Genomic DNA, 21,712 nt, shown 5'->3' with positions numbered 1-21,712 from the left:
ATCCGAACTATCACCAATTAACGTAGCTACTGGAAAAACAATTGGTTCGCTATTAATATAAATTCTCACGATATGAGGTGAGAAATTACAAGTTTAAAATTTCGTTTAAAAAAGAAGAAAAAACCGTGTTTCTTTTCGTCTGGTCGGTGGTGTTCTTATCTTCAGCTCTGGATTTGATTTCGTCTCTGTTACCCTTCAGTTGGAGTTTTGCCACTAGAAACAGCTGTAAATATTTGTGCTGCCCTGACTTCCTTGTAAGAAATACGTTTCACTGGCAGTCCATTCAGATTTTCTTTTTTGTTTTTGGCTTTTTCAATTATGAATCATAAAACAAAACACCATGGCATGATGTTACTTAAACCGACTGTAATACGGCACTGCAATAGATTTAATCCACTTCTTTCACATGTACGTATTTGCTCCATTAGTATTTAGAGATAATTTTAATCAGCATTAAATATAATACACAAGAAGTTCAGATCAAAATGCTAACTTAACTATCCGTTTCACGTAACCTGATAGGAGAAAGTTTACCCCCCACCTCGGTCAAGTACAGCTGAATTTTGGTGTTGCGTCTTCCACCATCAGCCACAGAACACGGTATGTAAATAACCTATGTCTAAGTAATAAATTGCAATTTTCATAATAACACTGCGCAGTTTAAAACACTTAATAAAATTTACCTGCATTAGTGAGGTAAGTAATACATGTATTGTTACAATGGAAATTTCATTGAACACTTCTAATGGTTATTTTTCTTCTTTTGGCAGTCGGGGTGTAACGTAATCTTGGAATGGGAAGGGATGGCAGGGTTGGTAATTAAATAGGTATATATTTATTGATACAATCATTTCATAATTATATAAAAACAAAAACCAAGTACAATATAAATGGGTAAATGGTCAGGGCGTTAAGATGATAACAATAGAACTTGAAATTATTTTTAAAAAATCAAAACTTCTCGTTTCCTCTCTTATAAACAATGTTCTTATATAAAAAAGAACTAGGCTATATATATATATATATATATATATATATATATATAGGGAGTTTCAAAACAACACCGGCAACGTTTGGGAGATGATTCCTGACATCAAGGTAAGATAAAAAGTATAGACGATCCTGGGTGCACAAGTGCTTCCTTTCGGAGTTATAGGCTGCCGAAAACATGAAAACATGAACTTCAACTCTTTGAAGCACGGTGGTACAATATACCACCTTTTACATGACGTTTGCGAAACTCCGTGCCGCAAAGAGTTAAAGGTCCATAGCTCCAAAACTGTGAGTCCTATGTCGGTTCAAGACTTCACTTAGAAACTATTGTGTGCCCTATCCAAATTGAACTTGATGTAATGATGTAACTTGATGACGGTATTACAACTTGATGTAATCTATCTAGACCTAACTAAAGCTTTTGATCTCATTGACACTAAGCTTCTTCTTCATAAACTAGCACATAGATTTAATATTCACGGCAACTTCTTCTCATTGTTACGAGACTATCTCACCGAACGTGAACAACGTGTTGTTCTCTCTGGATCTGCTTCGAATTTTGTTCCTGTTCTCTCTGGTGTTCCGCAGGGTAGTATTCTAGGCCCACTTCTTTTTCTTCTCTTCATAGATGATCTCCCGTCTTATCTTAAGTTATCTGATACCAAAATTCTTCTCTTTGCTGACGACTGCAAAATATTTCGGGAAATTAGGACAGCTCAAGATGTGATTGAACTGCAAAAAAACCTCTCAGATCTTCTGGACTGGTGTAGCATGTGGAATCTAAAAGTAAATCCCTTAAAATCTTCTACCATTACATTTTCATTAAAGAAAAACAAAATCCCTTCTACCTACTTCATTGGAGATGATCCTATTGCTAAGGTCTCATCTCAGAAGGATCTCGGGGTTGTGTTCGACGAAAGACTTCTGTTTGCTGATCACATTGCTGCCATGACCAAGAGTGCTATGCGATTATTAGGTCTCCTGTACAGGTTTACAGAGATTAGGGATATTACAGCCTTAAGTATGTTCTATAAAACGTTCATTTCAACCAAAATAGAGTACTGTTCCACCATTTGGAGTATGGCTAGCGTATCAACTCTCTCTCGCATTGACTCAGTTCTAAATTTCTTTCTTGCCATTGTCAGGAAAAGAATACCTTCTGTACGCTGTTTAAGTAAACCTGAATTGTTGACTGTTCTTGGCATCCGTACACCTTCATCTCGTCGCATGCTATTTGATATGATGTTTCTTCATAGAATTCTAAATGGGAAACTTAGAACTGAAGAACTAATCTCTAAATTTAATATTCGGGTACCTGCAAGAAGAACTAGAAATAGTGAACTACTTCATTGCAACACGCCTCGATTATCGATTATTCAGCGTTCTTTGTTCTATAGACTGGCTTCTGAATTTAACTCCATTGCTTCTGACGTGGATATTTTTAAACCTGAGAATGTTTTCCGACAGGAAATTATTGCTACACTTATGGAACATTAGTTTTATTTCAATTTGTTATTGCTACACTTATGGACCTTTATATAGCTTTTTGTTTATACTTGTTATTGTTAATTTTATATTGTATGTTATATAGTTTCAGTGTAAAATGGCTGCCTTGCTGTATCTGGAACTTTGGCAAATAAATAAATAAATAAATAAATAAATAAATAGCCATGTTTCTGAATCCAGCGGTACTTCCGCAACAATTTTTGTAGAGGCAGTTGGAGAGTACTTATAATTATATGACCGTAGCCACACTCCTTCTATAAAAATTACTTCGTGAGTACCTCAGGATTCTGAAACGTATTTTTTTGGATAGGGCACATACTAATTCTTAAGTGAAGTCTTGACCCGACTATGTTAAGTCCCATAGTTTTTTTTAGCTATGGACCTTCAATGCTGATTTTTTCATGTTTTTGGCAGCCTATAATTCCGAAAGGAAGCATTTGTGAACCCAGGATGGTCTACACTTTTTGGCTTATCTTTGTGTCAGGGATCACATTCTAAAGGTTGTCGGTGTTGTTTTGAAACAGCCTATATATATATATATATATATATATATATATATATATATATATAATGCACCAAGCCTTTCATATATATATACTAGCATATTTTAACTGCTTCGCTGTGTGGAAATAATTATTTAAATGCACACTGACATTGCTCATTTTAGATCATTTTAATGCATGTCATCCCTCCTTATCCCCCGAGTGACAGGGATGAAAATGGACTTAAACATCACCAGAAATCTCACTGTTCATTTCAGCGACCACAAGAACTATAGATTGAACACCAGTATATGTCAGTATGACCATTCATATATATACATATATATATTTCCCCCACCCCTATGTTGCGGGCCATGGCATCGGAAGTGTCACCGTTCATCTTAAAAAAGTGGGTTCAGCAGTAATATCGGTTATTTTCGAGGATTTTAAATATCTCTTCCTCTCTCTCCCCAAGTTGTGGGTTTGAATTTTCATTTAAACGGGATCGAAATTACTACTGTTCATCTAAGGGATACAGAAAGCTGTAATTCGACACTGATAGTGGCTATTTTCGATCATTTGTATATATCTCTTTCTTCCCCTCCCCAAAGTGGCGGGACTGATTTTAGATTTAAACCCGATCGGAAATGTCACTCTTCATCTGAATGATCCCGAAAACTATGGATTAGACACTAATATTTGTCAGTTTTCATCATTTTTAAATGTTTATCCTCTCCCCTACGTTGTACCCTACCCCTCCCCAACTATCAGAAATAAGCGTTAATTCAAAATAGCATCAGAAGTGTTACTGTTTCTCTCATCGACGTCGAAAACTATGGCGAACTCAACGCTAATATCGTTCATTTCTGATCATTGTGAAATTTCTCTCCCTCGTCCTCAACCCTACTTTACATCGTCAAACGGAATAGCCTAAAGCAACCCCTGCCCCTAAACTCATGTTTGTTGAAAATTTGATTGAGATCGGTCGGGTGGTTCAAGAGTGATGAAGTCACAAATGCAGTCATTTTTATGTTATTTTTTTTTTACATATATCTATGCATCCCCTCCGCTACGTTCTCTCGTCAAAGTGAAACGATAAAAAGTTACCAAGGCCCGACCCTGATATATGTTAAAAATTTGATCGAGATTGGTTGGGTAGTTCAAAAGTTAGTAGGTGTTCTTTATTTTTATTTATACGTCCCCCTCACCTCCACTACCTTTGATCTGCGGTTAAAGTGAAATTGCACATATATTTTCAGATTGGAGCCTCATGTATTTCAAAAATTGGATTGAGATCGGTTGGATAGTGCAAGAGTTATTAAGTTACAAAAATAGTCACTCTCAGTCTTCTATAAATTGATTTTATATATTTCCCTCCCCGTAAAAGTGAAGTGACGAAAACATCCCAGAGCCGAACACTAACTATTCTGAAAGTTTGATCAAGATCGGTCTGGTGGTTCAAAAGTTATTAAGTTTAATTTATTTTTATAGATTTCTCCCCTCTCCTCCCCCAACCCTAAAATATACAGTTTAATGGATATGACAAAAACCGCCTTAGGTCCGAACCTTATCTATGTTGAGTTTTTTAAAAGATCGGTCAGGTGGTTTAAGCGTGATGAAGTCACAAAGAGAGTCACTTTTATTTTTGCTTTTTTGGCATATATCTCTCCCCTCCCCCTCACCATAGGTGTACTGTAAAAATGAAACGTAGAAAGCATCCCAGGCCCAAACCTTATCTATGTTGAAAATTAGATCGAGGTCGGTATGGTGGTTCAAGCGTTAATAAGTTTTATTCATTTTCATATATTTCTCCTTCTCCCCTGCCCCTCTCCTAAAATCTATATTCAAAATGAAATAATGTAAATCTTCCCACGTTTCAACTTCATATATCTTATAAATTTGATTGACATCGATCGGTTGGTTCAAGAGTTATTAATTCACAAACATAGTCACTTTTATTTTTATATTTATTGATATTTATATATTTCCCTCACCACCTACCCTACGTGTCACAGTCAAAATGAAATGATAAAACTCGTCCCAGTCCCAAACCTCATCTGCATTGAAAATTTAATCAAGATCGGTCTGGTGGTTCAAGAGTTATTAAGTTTTATTTATTTTGAATATGTCCCACTCCTCCCCCTTCCCTAAGTTCTACTGTCAAAGTAAATAGCTAAAAAACACTCCCAGGCCAGAACGGCATGTGCGTTGGAAATTTGATCGAGATCCGTCATCAGGTTCAAGAGATTAAGAGTCACAAACATAGTTACTTTCAATTTTATAATATAGATAAGGGGACCCCGCAATAGTGTTCCCAATGATGCACAGCACCTTCTGACTTGATCAGATTACCTTTCTCCCCTTACATTGAAGCAAAAAAACTAAATTTTAACAGTGTGACTTCCTTCAAGAGCATACCTTTAATTATGTGCTTGAGAACATATTGCCTTGCGAGAACATATTGCCCTGCTGTAACGACAGCCTTAAAACTTGAAATCTGAAACATTTTTAATATTTTACTCATTGTCTGATAACTTCAATATGGCATTAGTCATGTATCCTACTTTCTATTACGAACGTAGGCCTACTAGTAGTCAAACCCAGCTTTTAGTATCCGGAGCATTTTATTACAAGCTCCTCAAAGCCAACCCACGTTTAACACATTAAACCCTGCAACATCCTTATTATTTTATTCTGATATCTGACAACTGATATATAGCATTAGTAACTCTGGTTTCTACCGAATTAGGCCTACTACTAGTCTAAGTCCAGATTTTAATACTTCTTCATACCCATCATAGTTTTTTTCTAAAGGGTGGCGACAGTGGCTTAGCGGTAGAGCGCTTACAACTGGTGTTTGCAGTCTCGGGTTCCATTACAGCCCACGCAAAGTAAACTTTGTGGTGGACAACCACTGTGTGCGTGGGTTTCCTCGAGGTTGTCCCGTTTCCTACACCCTTCTTCATTCTCCCAATTCATTCATTACTCATGATCACCGTCTCCTTAAACCTAACCGGAATAACAGTGTGACGTAGAGCTGAAATATTTCATTTCATTTCATTTTTTCTAAAGGAAAATGAATTATGTCTGAGTTGATTTCAGCCACAGTGGAAAAAACAACAACATACCCTTTCACCAAACTTTCGTTAACCAATATTTATGGGCTGCAAAATTTTCTCAACCAAAAGTTTCAGCACAGGGGAGGGAGTTGGATTGCTTTCTTCAGTAAAAAAGGAAGTAGTATTTTTTGTTTGTCCAAGTCTGTTTATAATTTATATTTTAATATTGAAAATCTACTTGATATTAATATTCAAAGCCTGGTTTTCATTTTTGTCATATTTTCCGTTTGCAATTTTTCCGTTGCTTTTTTATTTTTTAGGTTTATTTTCCTTTGACATTAAGTTAGTTTACCTCAAAATCTATTCAGTTGTCATTATTGTAATTTTTATTGCATTAATTATCTTTTAATATAATTATATTATTAGTGGTGAGCTTATGTCCGCTTTTGCATTAACAAAGGTGAGCTTATGTCTGGTGAGCTTAAAGCCGGTGAGCCTATGTCCACCCCCCGACACTGGCAGATCCAGAAATAATAGTTTGAGATGGACTTCACTCAAAAAGGCTTTTTTTAAAAAATCGTGGAACGTTTGTGGTTCTTGAAGTTTATACGCATAGGAATTACTAACATTATTTAAAACAAAATCTGCTATTCGGGTGGGCTTCTGCCTGAAAGCCCCAATGCCTGTAAATCTGGCAATGATTACGGTTGAGATTCTTGGACACAAAGAGCAGCGAAGGGAAATAAGTTCACGGGGATTTTTTTTTTCGTTCCTCAGTTAAAATTTTAGTGGGATATATGGTAAACTATCATAATGTGGTTCCTGTGCCGGTACCAGAAAATACGTAAGTTCCTTTACAAATATCGATAATTTATACAAAGTAGTGATACCAGTACCAAATTCAATATTAATATATGTAGATTGTGTGTTGTTTTGATTGTGAAATGCAGGGCCGCCCACAGGGGGGATGAATGGCGCAAGCTGCGCCATTAAGAAAAATTTTGGGGGGATTTTACTCTACTTTCGAACTAGCAATTTTACTGTCGGAATAGCATTAAAACACGATTTTGAGAAGCTAATTTTCAAAAATTTTCCGGGGTGAACCCCCGTACCCCTGCTTCGATACTCGATGAATGAAGTACCGCGCAAGTAGCCGTATGAAAGGAAAGGTTGGTTCGTTTTAAGAGAGAAGGGCCGCCCACAGGAGGGATGAATGGCGCAAGTTGTGTCATCGAGAAAAAAATTGGGGGGAATAAAAAAATTGGAGAAGAATTTTACTCTAATGTCGAATAAGTAATTTTGCTGTCGTCAGAATAACATTGGAACACGATGAGATTTTTTTTTTAAATCTCGAGAATGAATCCCCCTACCCCCTGCTTAGAAACTCTGAATGAAGAACGGCGCAAGTTGCTATATGAAAGGATGGCGCCAAGTTCTGATGAAAAACAGTTACAAACACTCAAGGAATAACTTTCAAATTTAGATTTGAATCTTGCCTATGTTCTCTGTTGAAAATTATAAAGTAGTTTGACATAATTGTGAGCTAGTGGTAACCATACAGACAACAGCCAAGTTTCAAATCTAAATTTGAAGTGAGCCAGTGAGTGTTTGTAACTGTTGTCCACCAGAACTTGGCATCTATTTTTGTGATTTCAATTCTTTTTAAGGCCACTCGTATTTGGCTATTTTACAGGAATGTTTTCGTTGGATATCACTTCTTTTGTAGGCTAATTTCGAGGATAAATACTCGAGGACACATTTTCTTTTGGTACCAAACTCAATAACTTGTAACTTGCATCTTACTTTTCATGTACAAGGGAATTATATCAATATTTTGTAAAGAAAAAAATATTACTACTAATTGTAAAAAAAGAATACCTGTGCCATACACAGTGTGTAGAAGTTTTTATACCCTTCAATATCCTTATAGAACGTATTTAGTATTGTACACTACCAAGACTACTAATAAAAGTAATGCCATTTTTATAATTACTACTGCCCCTACTATTACTACAAGCATTATATAATACTACTACAGGAAATAAAAACAACAACAAAAATAAAAATTACTAGTACTATAAAAACAACTGCTACACTGGGCAATTGTTTTTAGAGGACTTGAGTTTTGAGGAGGGAAGAGATTATTAGTTTTGGGGGGGAGTGCGCCATCAGCTTTGGGGGGATGGGCACCCCTGGTGAAATGTATAAATACTGAACGGAAAACATTGCAGGGAAACATTATATTCGTATATTTAACGTATTTTTGTACGTGGTGCAAATTATCCTCACCTATGGGGTTACTTATAACAAAGTTTGTATTCCAGAAAATTATTAATACTGGGACCCCTGGCTTCTAATTTGAGTAAAGTTCCTATTTATGAGGCTGCTGGATTGGATTTATTGTTGAAAAATAAATTACGAACGTTGGCAGATCCAGAAAAATATAGGTTGAGAAGGTCTTCACTCAGAAAGGCTTCGGTGTTTTTTATAAGAAATCGCTGGACTTTTTTTGGGGCTTGGGGCTTGGGGCTTGAAGCTTATGCGTATTGAATTACTAGAATTATTTTTTTTATATAAGAAAATCCTGCAATTTGTGTGGCCTTCAGCCTGAAAGCTCCAAATCCTGTAAATCTTCCAATACGTACGATTGAGACTATATTCTTGGACACAAAAAGCTTCGAAGGGAAATAATTTCAATGGGATTTTTTTCGTTCCTCAGTTGACATTTTTGTGGGATATGTGGTAAACTATCAGAATGTGGTTCCTGTGCCAGTACCAGAAAATACATAATTTTCTATACAAGTATCGAGAATTCACACATAGTACTGATACCAGTACCATAATTCTAATATCAATATTTGTAGATTGCGTGCAGTTTTGTGTAGGAAGTGAAATGCATAAATACTGAAAGGAAAACACTGCACAGAAATATTATGTTTTTATATTTAACGTATTTTTTTGTATGTGGTAAAAATTATCTCCACCTATAGGGTTACTTTGCACCAAATTTTAATTCCAATAATCACGGTCATACTGAATGTTTACTAATGCACTTGCACGAATATTTTTCTTATATGTCTGTCTAATCATTACGTTTATACGTTACATGTGATTTTCTTTAAAATTCGTTACATCTGGTGCAAAGTAACAAACTCTTACGGTATTGGATGATCTTTTTTTTTTTTTTTTTTTTAACAATATCACCTACTCACGAAGCAGTATACATTTCTTAGAAAAGATGTTGAAATGAACATTCACTTTACGGTACCCGAAGAATGCATACTGCTTCAAAGCTATTATCTGCAGCTCTAACGCCTACAGGTAATATATGACTGGAACCCAGGACGGGTTTTCTGGGAGGGTGGCAATGAAACATTTCTCCGATTACACTGTTTTACAAGGGTTGCATTTCTGAAATGAAATTTTGTACTATGAAAGGAATGTGACATGGAAGTTCAAATGAGACATCCGGTTTGGTCCGTCAGGGATAGTTTACGATTAATTCAAGCATTCATGTACTACATATATTTATATACATACCAAACACAGTATATGGTGACAAAAAGGAATTTGGAAAGTAAGACCATGCCACATTGACAGCTTTCATTTTGTCAGTTGTTGGCAAAACTTGCCCGACAGTATTTTGTTATTGCAATGTAATGTTGGGAGTAGTTTGTGAGTTAAACTGAGTGTGTGAATCTGGTATTTTATCGGGCGTTAGTACTACTTACTGTATGTAAACTGAATGCTGCGGTTTGCGTTTAAGTGAAATACAAAAATGTCTCGCACTCGTGATTGTGAGCTAATAACTTCTCTTATGTTTGTGGCGAGTTCACCTTCGTGAGGAACAGGAAGAAAATCACACCCATCATCAAGAGAGCACATAAGCAGTACTTTGGCGTCGCAGCTGGTGATTTTGATAAGAAGTGTTCACCTAATATGTGTTGTGCTACATGTCATTGTAAATTAATTAAGTGGTGGCGAGGAAAAAATGTTTCATTATTTGCTGCACCGATGGTTTGGAGGGAACCAACGGACCATCTGACAGAATGTTATTTCTGCTTAACCAAAATTCAGGGGTTGACGAAGAGAAAATCAAAGAAACATATTGTTTATCCGGATCTGCCGTCAGCAAGACAACCTGTGGCACATTCTGAAGCTTTACCAGTTCCTTCAAGGCCAACAGATATAGAAGAGATGATTGATAGTGAAGAAAGTAACACTACAAAACATAGATCTTCTCCGGAAAAAGAAGTTATCATCCGTATGAAGGCTTGAGTACGCCCACGCGACGCGTATTACAGCAGAATGATTTAAATGATTTAGTGCGAGACTTAGGATTCCGAAAAGAGAAAGCAGAATTGTTAGGCTTCAGGTTACAGGAATATAACCTTCTCCACGAAACAACCAACATAACCTTCAGGAACAGAGAACGTCATTTTCTGTCTTATTTCTGCAGTTATAGTTCCTTGACATTCTGCAATGATGTTCATGGATTAATGGCAGCTTTGCACATAACAAACGAACCTGGTAAATGGAGATTATCTTTGAATGCTTCGAAGAATAGCTTAAAAGGTGTATTGCTGCATATCGGGAATAAACTGCCTTCAATCCCAGTTGCATATGCCACTTTTACCAAAGAGAGTTATGAAATTTTCAGAAAGAAATTGACCTTAATTAGGTACAGTGAACATGAGTGGAAGCTGTGTTGTGACTTCAAGGTAATAGCATTGTTATTAGGGATGCAACAAGGTTACACGAGGTATGCATGCTTTTTGTGTGAATGGGATAGTCGGGAAAGAATTTCCCATTATGTGAAAAAGGAGTGGCCTAAACGCAATTGGACAGTTGGTGAAAAGAATGTGCAACGGGACAGTCTTGTAGATCCTAGAAATGTTCATGTTCCACCCCTACATATAAAACTTGGACTTATTAAACAGCTTGTGAAAGCAATGGATCCAAATGGGCCAGCTTTTGCATATCTTGCTGACAAATTTCCTCGACTGTCAGATGCAAAACTAAGAGAGGGCGTGTTCGTAGGTCCACAAATACGAGAACTGCAGAAAGATAGAAGTTATGAGGCATGTCTCATAGAGAAAGAAAAGCGCGCATTGATGACTTTTACTAAGATAACCCAAAACTTCCTTGGAAGAAGACGGGACCCTAAATACAAGAAGATGATGGATGAAATGGTTGCAGCTTATCAGGATTTAGGGTGCAAAATATCTTTGAAGGTGCATATCATGGACTCACATCTGGATTACTTCCCCAGTAATTGCTGTGACATATCCAGTGAACACGGAGAAAGATTTCATAAAGATATATCCTCTATTGAAAAATGATATGAAGGGAAGTGGATGCCCAGCATGCTGGCGGACTATTGCTGGTGTATCATTAGAGACAAGAGAGAAACTCAGTACAAAAGAAAAATGTAAATCATTATGTACGGTCGACAGCTGTGTCCCATACCTACAATTCTATGAAATATATCGTGTCAACAATATAGAGTAATGTATTACAAACATAAATATTACGTGCTGATTACTCCAAAACTATCCCTGATGCAGAAAAACTAAAATCAGATTTGAATTCAGTTTGAAAATCCTTTCAGAATCACTACTTTGTTACCCAGAATTAGAACGTTTCTGTTTTTTGGTAGAACAGTGTTATCTGAAACTGCCTTAAAATGTTTTCGCCAGGGGGGAGGGGTGAATAACCCTCCGTCCTGTAATGACGCAGAAATTTCATTGAATTTAGTGCGGCTGTGCAGATATCTTCTGTGACGCGTACAAATAATAACTTCTACACACAAAAGTGAAATTTCTATTGAAACTTTAAAAAGTGGGTCAAAGATTTTTCTACCACATTGACCTATTGCAAAGGTTACTCACAAACTCAATTCCTTATATAAATATTATATATCTACGAAATCGAAAGATGTAAAGGAATCTCTATTTAAATATTATCTGAACATATTCATGGTAATATTAAGCGTGGATTAGCCTATGATTTCAGTAAATAGTAATAGGTATCATTTTGGGAGGTGGGGGATGACTACGAATTTTTAGTCATCGGTTTTTAACTTAGAAATCGGTACATCACTCAAAACTATGGAACTCTTATTTTTCTTCCCAATTCCATCCTCTCTATCTACATGGTAATGTATCATAGCGTAATAAGTTTGTTAGTTCTTCCTTTATATTTCCTGAGCTCCAAATGCTACTGATGTCAGTGTCTCTTCCAGATACACTTCGCGGGTGTGGTTGGGCAAAGTCCCCCAAAGTAAGGTAAATTATAAATTGCGAACATATGTTACTTTTGTGAACGTTGTTTTAGGAAATATTGTCCCAGTGCAGCCTTTTTCATTTTGATGATGCCCCCTCAATATTCTCTTGAAGAAAGACTGGTCCTACTAAAATATGATATTTGTAAGTATTCATACTCAATGTCACGTACATTCATAGATAAATTAAATATTTCACATTTGCACACTCACTTTTATCCAAAATTTTGAATTATTTTACACCTCGAAGTTAATTTGCTTACGTCAGATTACGCTTTGAGATTCCTAATCAACAATAGGCTGAAAATTAGGTGTTTTCAAAAATTATTCCTCATCACATGAGGAGAAATCTCAAAGAAGGCAGCTGGTAAACATGGTTATTTTCTTCAGATTTCCTAAATACTGATTAGATTCTGATTACTATCATGAATACTACACAAAACTCGATACATTTACTGGTATGAAGCCATATCTCCTTTTTGCACTAAAAATATTATTTTCGAGCACCTTCTATTCCAGAGAGCAGAAACATGTTATATTTAAGTTATATCATTGAATGTCACAGCAGTAGATAGGAATACTATTTTCAAATTGGTTGCTTTGGCCCGGTAATGTGTGTCACTTCAAATGATAGTTTTCATCATCGAGACTTATAGTTCAATCTGGAGTAGAAACATATTTTAGGGTCTAGTCTCCATGATTTCTACCCGAAGTACGAAGATGAATTTGTAGAAAATTATAGAGTTTTAATACGTACTTCCTGTTCATTATCGTATTATCTTTATCTCATCTCTTCTTTCTTATAACATACTATGCATTTCTTCTTAAGAGAAAAGTAAAAACATCAAACTTAATTGCTTAATAATAATCAGTTTATAAGAACTAGTAATTCTTTTAATTAATATAAAATTGCCTCCAAACTAAATACTTTTTCCTTGTACAGAAGAAGTGGTGTGAGCATCAGTGGGAAATCATCTGATTCAGGTTCCATATTAATATAGAGGTCGCCTTTCATAAACCTCGTTAAACTTAATCAATCAACTAAGCTTTATTAAGCTGAACGAACGTAACTTATGCATCCACCGTAAGCGTCTACTTACAGATAATTTTCTCGAAAATGGTATAGTTATGTAAACTAAATTTAGCTCGAGTCATAGTGATCGTGCCTGTGGTTTCAAAATTAACCCTTGTCCACATGGTTCAGTAAATATACGCTAATGCATATGCAGGGCCTCCGAGGCCCTGTATGGTATTTAAAGGGTTCTATTTGGAATTTGATGCAAATTATTACTTGCAGCCCTATGATAGCTTAATTTATCACACAATAGACCAACAATGGGCATTTTCATAAGTATACACGTTTTAAAACAACGTTTACAATTATTTTATATTTATTACAATTAGAAGAAAATACAAAAAAACACTGTAACAAAATATTTTCTTCAAATATACTTTTGTCAGTTTACTCATACACTTCATAATTTTCTAGTTTATTTTAAACTTCTAAACACACCTGTGTGAAATGGTACTATAATCGACAAAAGAACAATATTTATATAACTTCTGACATTCTTGTATGCAAATGACATCATTGTTTAGCAGTTTTGAGGAAAAATGTATCTACAAAATGCATGAATTGCAAATCATTTTATGTGCTCTTTGCAAATGCTTTTGCCACACTAGCAGCATACCAACGATCTCTTTCTATGAATACTGTATGGACAAAATTCATATTATCTTATTTTTTCTCCTGCTTATTCCTTTTCAGTTCCTTATATCTTCAAAACACTAATTGTTGCTCGTGGCAAGTTGGGTATTTGTGATCTTAGAATCACCTGGTTTCTCATTAAATTTTCTGCCAGTTCTTGTAAGAATAATGGACGATTGTCTTTCTTGTTTTCATAGAAATTTGGATTCTGCATCCTGAAAACAATGTGACTATTTATCTGCCACATCCATCATATTTGACCAGAAAGCAAAGGGTCACCTTCTAGCTTGTCTTTTGCATGTATAGTCTCTAACGTCTTAACCCATAACATCATTTCTACATTTAGTCTTGTTGTAATAGTTTATAATCACTGGCTTTCTTTTGGTGCTATTTCCATCAACTGCCTTATCATGAAACATGTTGGTTATCAAAATCACTGTCTTCTTTTTCTTTGGCACTTAGCTGACCATAGTGACATTTTGCTTGAATGCAAACATTGATGAACCTACTCCTCAAAGAGATGAGGCTCTCATTCCAACTGGAATGTCGCGTTTGTTTCGCCTTAGTGTTTCCATAACCGTATGTCATTGTTTTAGCATATACTCTGCCAGATCAGCACTATCAAAGACATTATCCATAGTAATATTTCGTGAAGTTCCAGAAACGGTTTTGCAGAGGTGTTCTATCACATTGTTCCCAGATTTCTCTTCAACTGGTTTCTTTTGGTTTTCTTTCTGTGTATACAAAACCATCAACGGCATATGATGATTGAGCGTTGAAACAGTCAAATGCATCTTTTGGACGTATTATTTTCACTCCCTTTGAAACACCTGGGAAAAACTTCATTATATTATGTGCTGGAGTCCGTGATGGAGGTGTTTTCTTTTTCCAAATTGTGTCGTTTGGACTAAAATGTGTATTAGAATCACTAATAGCTTCATTCCCACTGGTGCTTTCAGAGCGTGATGACGTATCGAAATGTTCATCACTTACACTTACACTTACACTTCCTTGATGAACTGTATTATTGGATTCTTCATCCTCTGATTCCTCACTCTTACAGTTCGACAGTACACTATCATCAAGACACTCATTTAGAAAACGGACAAAGTCATCCTCACACACTCTCTTCGTAGTTCATTTTCCACTAGCCGTATATGTCATTTTGCGCTGAAACTAATACAAATTGCACACCAATGTAACTGGGCATTGCAAATTGCACCTAGTCACAATATAAAAGCAACAGTGGAATATATATATATATATATATATATATATATATATATATATATATTAGAACTTTATTGTATCAAGTATGTTGCTGTAATTCTTCGAACAAAGGAAACAAGTTAGCAAAAACCTCTAATAAATGGCTGATAGATTATATAAAAATCTTATATACAAACGATTGATAACAGCTTGCATATGTATTGCAGCGCTATCTACTGGGCATAAAATAAGCAATTATAAATAGAACTAATTGCAAATAACTATAATAATAATAAAAAGAAGTAATAAAAATAAATAACATATTCGTTTAGGAACAATTTTATTTAAAAATTATGTCAAATAATTCGCATACCATTATTATTTCATTAGGGCCTCCCAGGCCCTGCATATGCATTTAAGGGGTTACTAAATTAAATCAATTATTACTGTTTTCCAGATAATGCAAAAAATATTTTAAAGCTAGTCATGAATGCATAAAAGAATGTTAAAAGAATACACAATGAGCAAGGCTTATTGATTGAATAGATTTGCAATAACTTTGAAAATAAAACCCCACAGGGCCTGAGAGGCCCTGCATATGCATACAAGGGTTAACTGAATACAAGTTCGCATTTAAGAGGTGTATGTCAATTTTTCACCGAGCAATTTTTACCAAACCTTCTTCAACCGGAATATGTGCTACCTCCATTCCGGGTTATTTGCTGAACTTGCCACCAAAATATAACCCATGTAGGTAATTTTGTCACAGGAATTTTTACACAGTAATTTCGTTATCGGTAAATTTATTTCAATAGTGTTAGCATATAGGAAACTTTGTCAAGCTTGAACTAATTAGAGACAAAGTAAACGATCAAAACAGCTTACTTTATCTTAATAAAACTTGGAAAACAATTTAGTTGTGTTATATTATTTCACACTATTAATACATCCACATTAGTCTGTATAAAAAGGATGTGCACGTTAGGAATAGTATAAAAACGAGATGGAACTCAATAAACTCTAGGTATCGACTCGAGTCAAAAACATCGTATCAGTCTCGGTTTCGTTTCGATCAGTACATGAAGCTCATTCGTAACTAAGCGGTTAGCGTACGTGACATTGGCGTGGTAGACCCGGATTCGATTTCTGGCAGGCTAGGTTGCTAGGATCCCACGGTAAGCTGTAGTTCACATCTGATCTAGCCTCACTAATATTGTCGAAAGTGACAGAGCAACATACATTTTGCGTGAGATATCATCGGTATCGATAATTAACACTGAACCATTTGGAATGGTACAGAGTGGCACAAAGTGTTTTATAAATGTGACACTAGCTGTTTTGAAGCTGAAAATGGTTACAAATATGTGCAACCATAGAGAAATATAACATATAAATAATTGACGGTTGGCATGAAGGTATTTTGAGGTTGTTGTAAGTACAATAACAAATAAGATTATAGGAAGTATGAAGATGTCTGTTAACGGATCTTATTAATGAGAATATTGCGAATATTTTATTCCTGTACCGATTAAGAATAAATGGACTATACCCGATATAAAAATGTAATGTGTTTGTGTAGTTTATGTGTGGGTAAGTTGACGTAATCCAAATAAAAATTGTTGATATATCGGCTTGAGCTAACAATTTCGGCGCAGTCGGTAGGATGACATATAGTAAGCCGAATCTCCTATAACTATCTCATTATGTTGCGATAATAGAAAGGTGCAGTTTATATTGGATACAGGTGCTGCAGTATCGGCCATGAGTCAGAAGCAACAAAAGAAGTGTTTTCCAGGAAACCAAATGATAAGGTTTGAGAATTCACTGAGAAATTCAGATTCTTCGTTCATATCTACGGTAGGCTATGTGAATGTAAAAGTGGGTTACCATAGTGAGATTTACAATTTACCTCTGGTGGTTATTGAGAAGGATATGAGCAGTCCCATTTTAGGTAGAAATTGGTTGGACGTTTTAACTCCCATGTAGAGGCAGCAAAATATAGAGAATTTGCAGCATAAAGCAGAATAGCAGCAAACATCCTTCAGGAATTCATTCTGGTGATGAACATTATTGCTAACCCTCACTCAACCTCACCCTCACGCTCAGCTACCTTCACCCTTAATCCACTCCACCACCCTCATCCTCAGTTTCCCTCATTTCAGTCGAATCCCTCAACTTCAACCACCCTCACCCTCAATAGACTATCTCACACTCACCCTCAGACACCCTCATCCTCATCTACCAAAAAGAGGCTGAGTGATGGTGAGAACGCTCCTCCTGATGGCAAAAATTAATGTGGGTGCCCATCTCTGGTTATCACACTGACACAAACGCAATTGCTACTAAGTTTCTAGGATTTCCTGAATGTTTCTTTAGAGACGTATGGTCAGTTAAATGACCTCAATGTTGTTCTTACCGGATATCAAATACGGCTTTGGTTTGGTAAATATGTGGTCTATATATCGACCCAACACTATTACTGTGTTTCCATACATACCAGATGGGTTTTATTTCAACGATATGATGTAGGAAATTGTTACTGGATATCTGGTTCCAAAATACCATTAAAGTTAAATAGGTGAGCACATAGATCTAGCGGAATTATTTCTACGGATTCTAGGTATAATATACGACTTTCAGTTGGGTGGTGTATGTTCTACCATGGATACCAACTAAAATATAAATAGGCCTTGTCTATTAATACCTGTATCACATGATGTTGAAATTAAAGAGATCGCCCTGATAGTTCAGACTTCTGACGTATTTCAAACTCTAGAGGTATCAGTTAAACTAAAGTTTATACACCTTACAACATTCTTATTCGTACATTTGAATTTTAGAGAAAAAACACACAGGTGTACCTTACGTTTATTGCTCTTAAGCATTTTTTGTTTATATGACTGAATGTGGTTTTGCTCACATATTTCAATTTAATAATCAATATAAAGTAGTTACAAAAGTATCAAATAGTAATAATTAAAGAAAAAATACCACATTTCCATGCAACGTTTCTATTCGTACATTAATATAATAAGTCGTGTTAATCCTAAATACGATTAACATTCACGAGCATTTTTTGTTCTGTTTTGAAGCAGTGTAGGTGGTGCATTTGACCCTTCTTAGTGGTAACCGCAGCACGTGCTTTCCTTCGAACACTACGGATCAAAATCGGTAAGCTGAAGGAACACAGTTGCGACCTAGAACAGGTATTTATAAGTTTAGCACGGCGAGAAAATTCTTTACTACAAAGAGAACATATAATTAATAGCTCGCACTCCACTATGCAGTACATCGTACAAAAGATTCAGAGAGAAAAAATCAACTAGGAAGTTGCCCGAGGAAACCAAAGGATTTTAAGTTAAGAGCACACGAAGACATTTCATTCTTCAGAGTTCGAGAAAATCCCAAATTAGGTGTCCATAGTGCCTGTCCTACGTCCATGTGTGGAAAATGTACCCGAAAAGCACATGAGTGACAAAACCTTCTAAATGTGTTGTAGAAGCATGAGTATAAAGGTTGAATAGCGAGAAAGAGGCATATGAAAGTAACGGGAATCGCCAAGACCATCTTGCACTTGCGAAAAGACACAGTGATAGGGATCATGAATTTTGAGACAGTGTTATATGGTTCGATGAGACGAAAATAAAACCTTTTGTGTCAGATGGTATATAGAAAACCATGTACAGATCATAATAGTATGAACACACTCCCCACAGTTAAACATGGTGGTTGGTCACTAATGGCTTGGGCCTGTATGTCATCATCGAAGGGATTTGGCACCAAACAGTTTATTGATGGCATTATGGGTGCCAATGTATTTTGAAATATTAAAGGAGACTTTCAAGCAGAGTGCTCAAAAATGGGTATGCCTCCTGTCTACAGATTTCAGCACGACAATGATAGTAAACACAAGGATAGACTTAGCATGGCTGATTCACTTGGAACGTGTCAAAATTACCGCAAACTCCACCTGAAAGCTTGGATTTAAAATCTATTGAATATTTGTAGATAGATTTCAAAAGGTACGTTCGTAAACATAGTGCGAAATCAAAAGAATAACTGTAACTTGTTGTGGAAGCAAAGAGGTATAAAAAATCCTAAAAGAGCAAAGGTCTTGTAATCTGCATGAATAGACTGTGTCTAGCAGTAGTTGCGGCAAGGCGATAGCCACAAAATGTTCCCCTTACAAATTTTGTGTTTTTCTGATGATTTCGTTATGTTATAATAGTCCGTGTACGAATATAAAAGCTACACGAAAATAGGATTTGCGTATAGTTTGTTTTTCTTGATTAATATGTATTTTTTTAGAAATTATTCTTATTATGTTTTTCAGTCCCTGCAGACCTAATATATCCACATGTGACAATCAACATGCACAGTTTTAAAGTTTAATGGGAAAATTAAATATTTTGTTACAAAAACAATGTGTAAGAAACTGTATTAGGTTCGTCAACTTGGAGTGCGGAATCGGCAAATCACATATTAAACATGTTCATAATTTTTTACACATTTTGTACATTTTGTACATTTTAAAAATGTTTTGTACACCTATGTGTTTCCAGAAATTTCCGATCAAAAATTCCGCACTCCCAGTTGACGTTTGAGTGCGGAATCATCAGATCCGAAATTTAAGTAGCTAAAATAATCTGCAATTTTTTTTACAATTTTGTGCACCTTTAAAATAATTTTGTACATAACTGCATTCCGAGAAAATTATCTTCAAAGTTTCGAACTCGACCATCAACTTGGAGTACAGAATTATCATATCGAAGACGTAAGTAACCAAAAATAATCTAAAAATTTTGTACATTTTTGTGCACTTTTTAAAAAACTTTGTACACCCCTGATTTTCGAAAAAATGTCCTTCAACTTACGGATGCTACCATAAGCAAACCATTAAGTTGGAGTGTCGATTAACAATATAGGAGATATAATTAGTGAATATGATTGAATATATGCCGTACAATTTTGTACACCTTCCCTAGAATTTTTTACAGCATTCAAATAATTTTGTACATTCCTGTGTTTCAGGAAAATTAGCTATAAAACTTCGAATTCAACCATCAACTTGGAGTACGGATCTCCATATCGAATAATTAAGTAGCCAAAAATATCTACGAATTTTGTACACTTTTGTACACCTTTAAAAAATTTGTACACCCTGTAATTCGAAAAAAAAATGCCTTCAACTTACGGATACTACCATAAGCAAACCATTAAGTTGCAGTGCCGATTGGCAATATATGATATATAAATACCAGGTTTGATTCAATATATGAAGTAAAATTTTGTACAGCTTCGGTAGAAAATTGTTCACCATTCAAAATTATTTTGTACACCCCTGCGATTCCAGAATATTGGCTCCAAAATTTCGAACTCAACTATCAAATTGGAGTGCGGAATCTTCATATCGAAAAATTAAGTAGCCAACAATTATCTAAGAATTTTGTACACTTTTGTACGCCTTTTAAAAAAAATTGTACACTCCTGAATTTCGAAAAATGACTAACTTAGGGATGCTACCATAAGTAAACCATTAAGTTGGAGTGTCGATTAGCAATATGTGACAAATAATAAGTGAATACAATTCAATATATGCTTCAATATTTTGTACATCTTCCGTAGAATTCTGTACATCATTCAAATAATTTTGTACACCCCTGTGTTTCCCGAAATTTAGCTATAAATGTCCGAATTCAACCACCAACTTGGAGTACGGATCTTCATATCGAATAATTAAGTAGGCAAAAATAATCTACGAATTTGGTACAATTTTGTACACCTTTGAAAAAATGTAAACCCTGTATTAAAAAAATGGCCTGCAACTTAGGGATCCTACCATAAGCAAACCATTACGTTGCAGTGCCGCTTAGCAATATATGGCCTGTTATTAGTGAATATCATTGAATATATGCAAGAAAATTTTGTACATCATTCAAATAATTTTGTACACCCCTGTGTTTCAGGAAAACTAGCTATAAAACTTCGAGTTCAAGCATCAACTTGGAATACGGATCTTTATATCGAAGAATTAAGTAGCCAGAAACAACCTACGAATTTTGTACACCTTTGTACACCTTTTAAAAAATGTGTAAACCAACGCATTTCGAAAAAAATTGCCTTAAGCTTACGGATCATAACAGAAACAAACGATTAGGTAGGAGTGTCGATTGGCAATATATGACATATAATTAACACATATGATTCAATATATGCAGTAAAATTTTGTACACCTTTCGTAGAATTTTGTACATCATCCAAATAATTTTGTACACCCCTGCGTTTCCAGAAAATAAGCTCCAAAATTTCGAACTCAACCATCAATTTGGAGTGTGGAATTTTCATATCGAAGACTTAAATAGCCCAAAATAATCCACGAATTTTGTTCAATTTTCTACACGTTTCAAAATAATTTTGTACACTCCTGAATTTCGAAAAAATATCCAACTTACGGATTCTACCATAGGCAAAC

Source organism: Thermobia domestica, chromosome 5 (assembly GCF_964235325.1).
Source record: "Thermobia domestica chromosome 5, izTheDome1.hap1.1, whole genome shotgun sequence".
In the NCBI taxonomy this organism is placed as follows: domain Eukaryota; kingdom Metazoa; phylum Arthropoda; class Insecta; order Zygentoma; family Lepismatidae; genus Thermobia; species Thermobia domestica.
Note: the sequence above shows the minus strand (reverse complement) of the source record.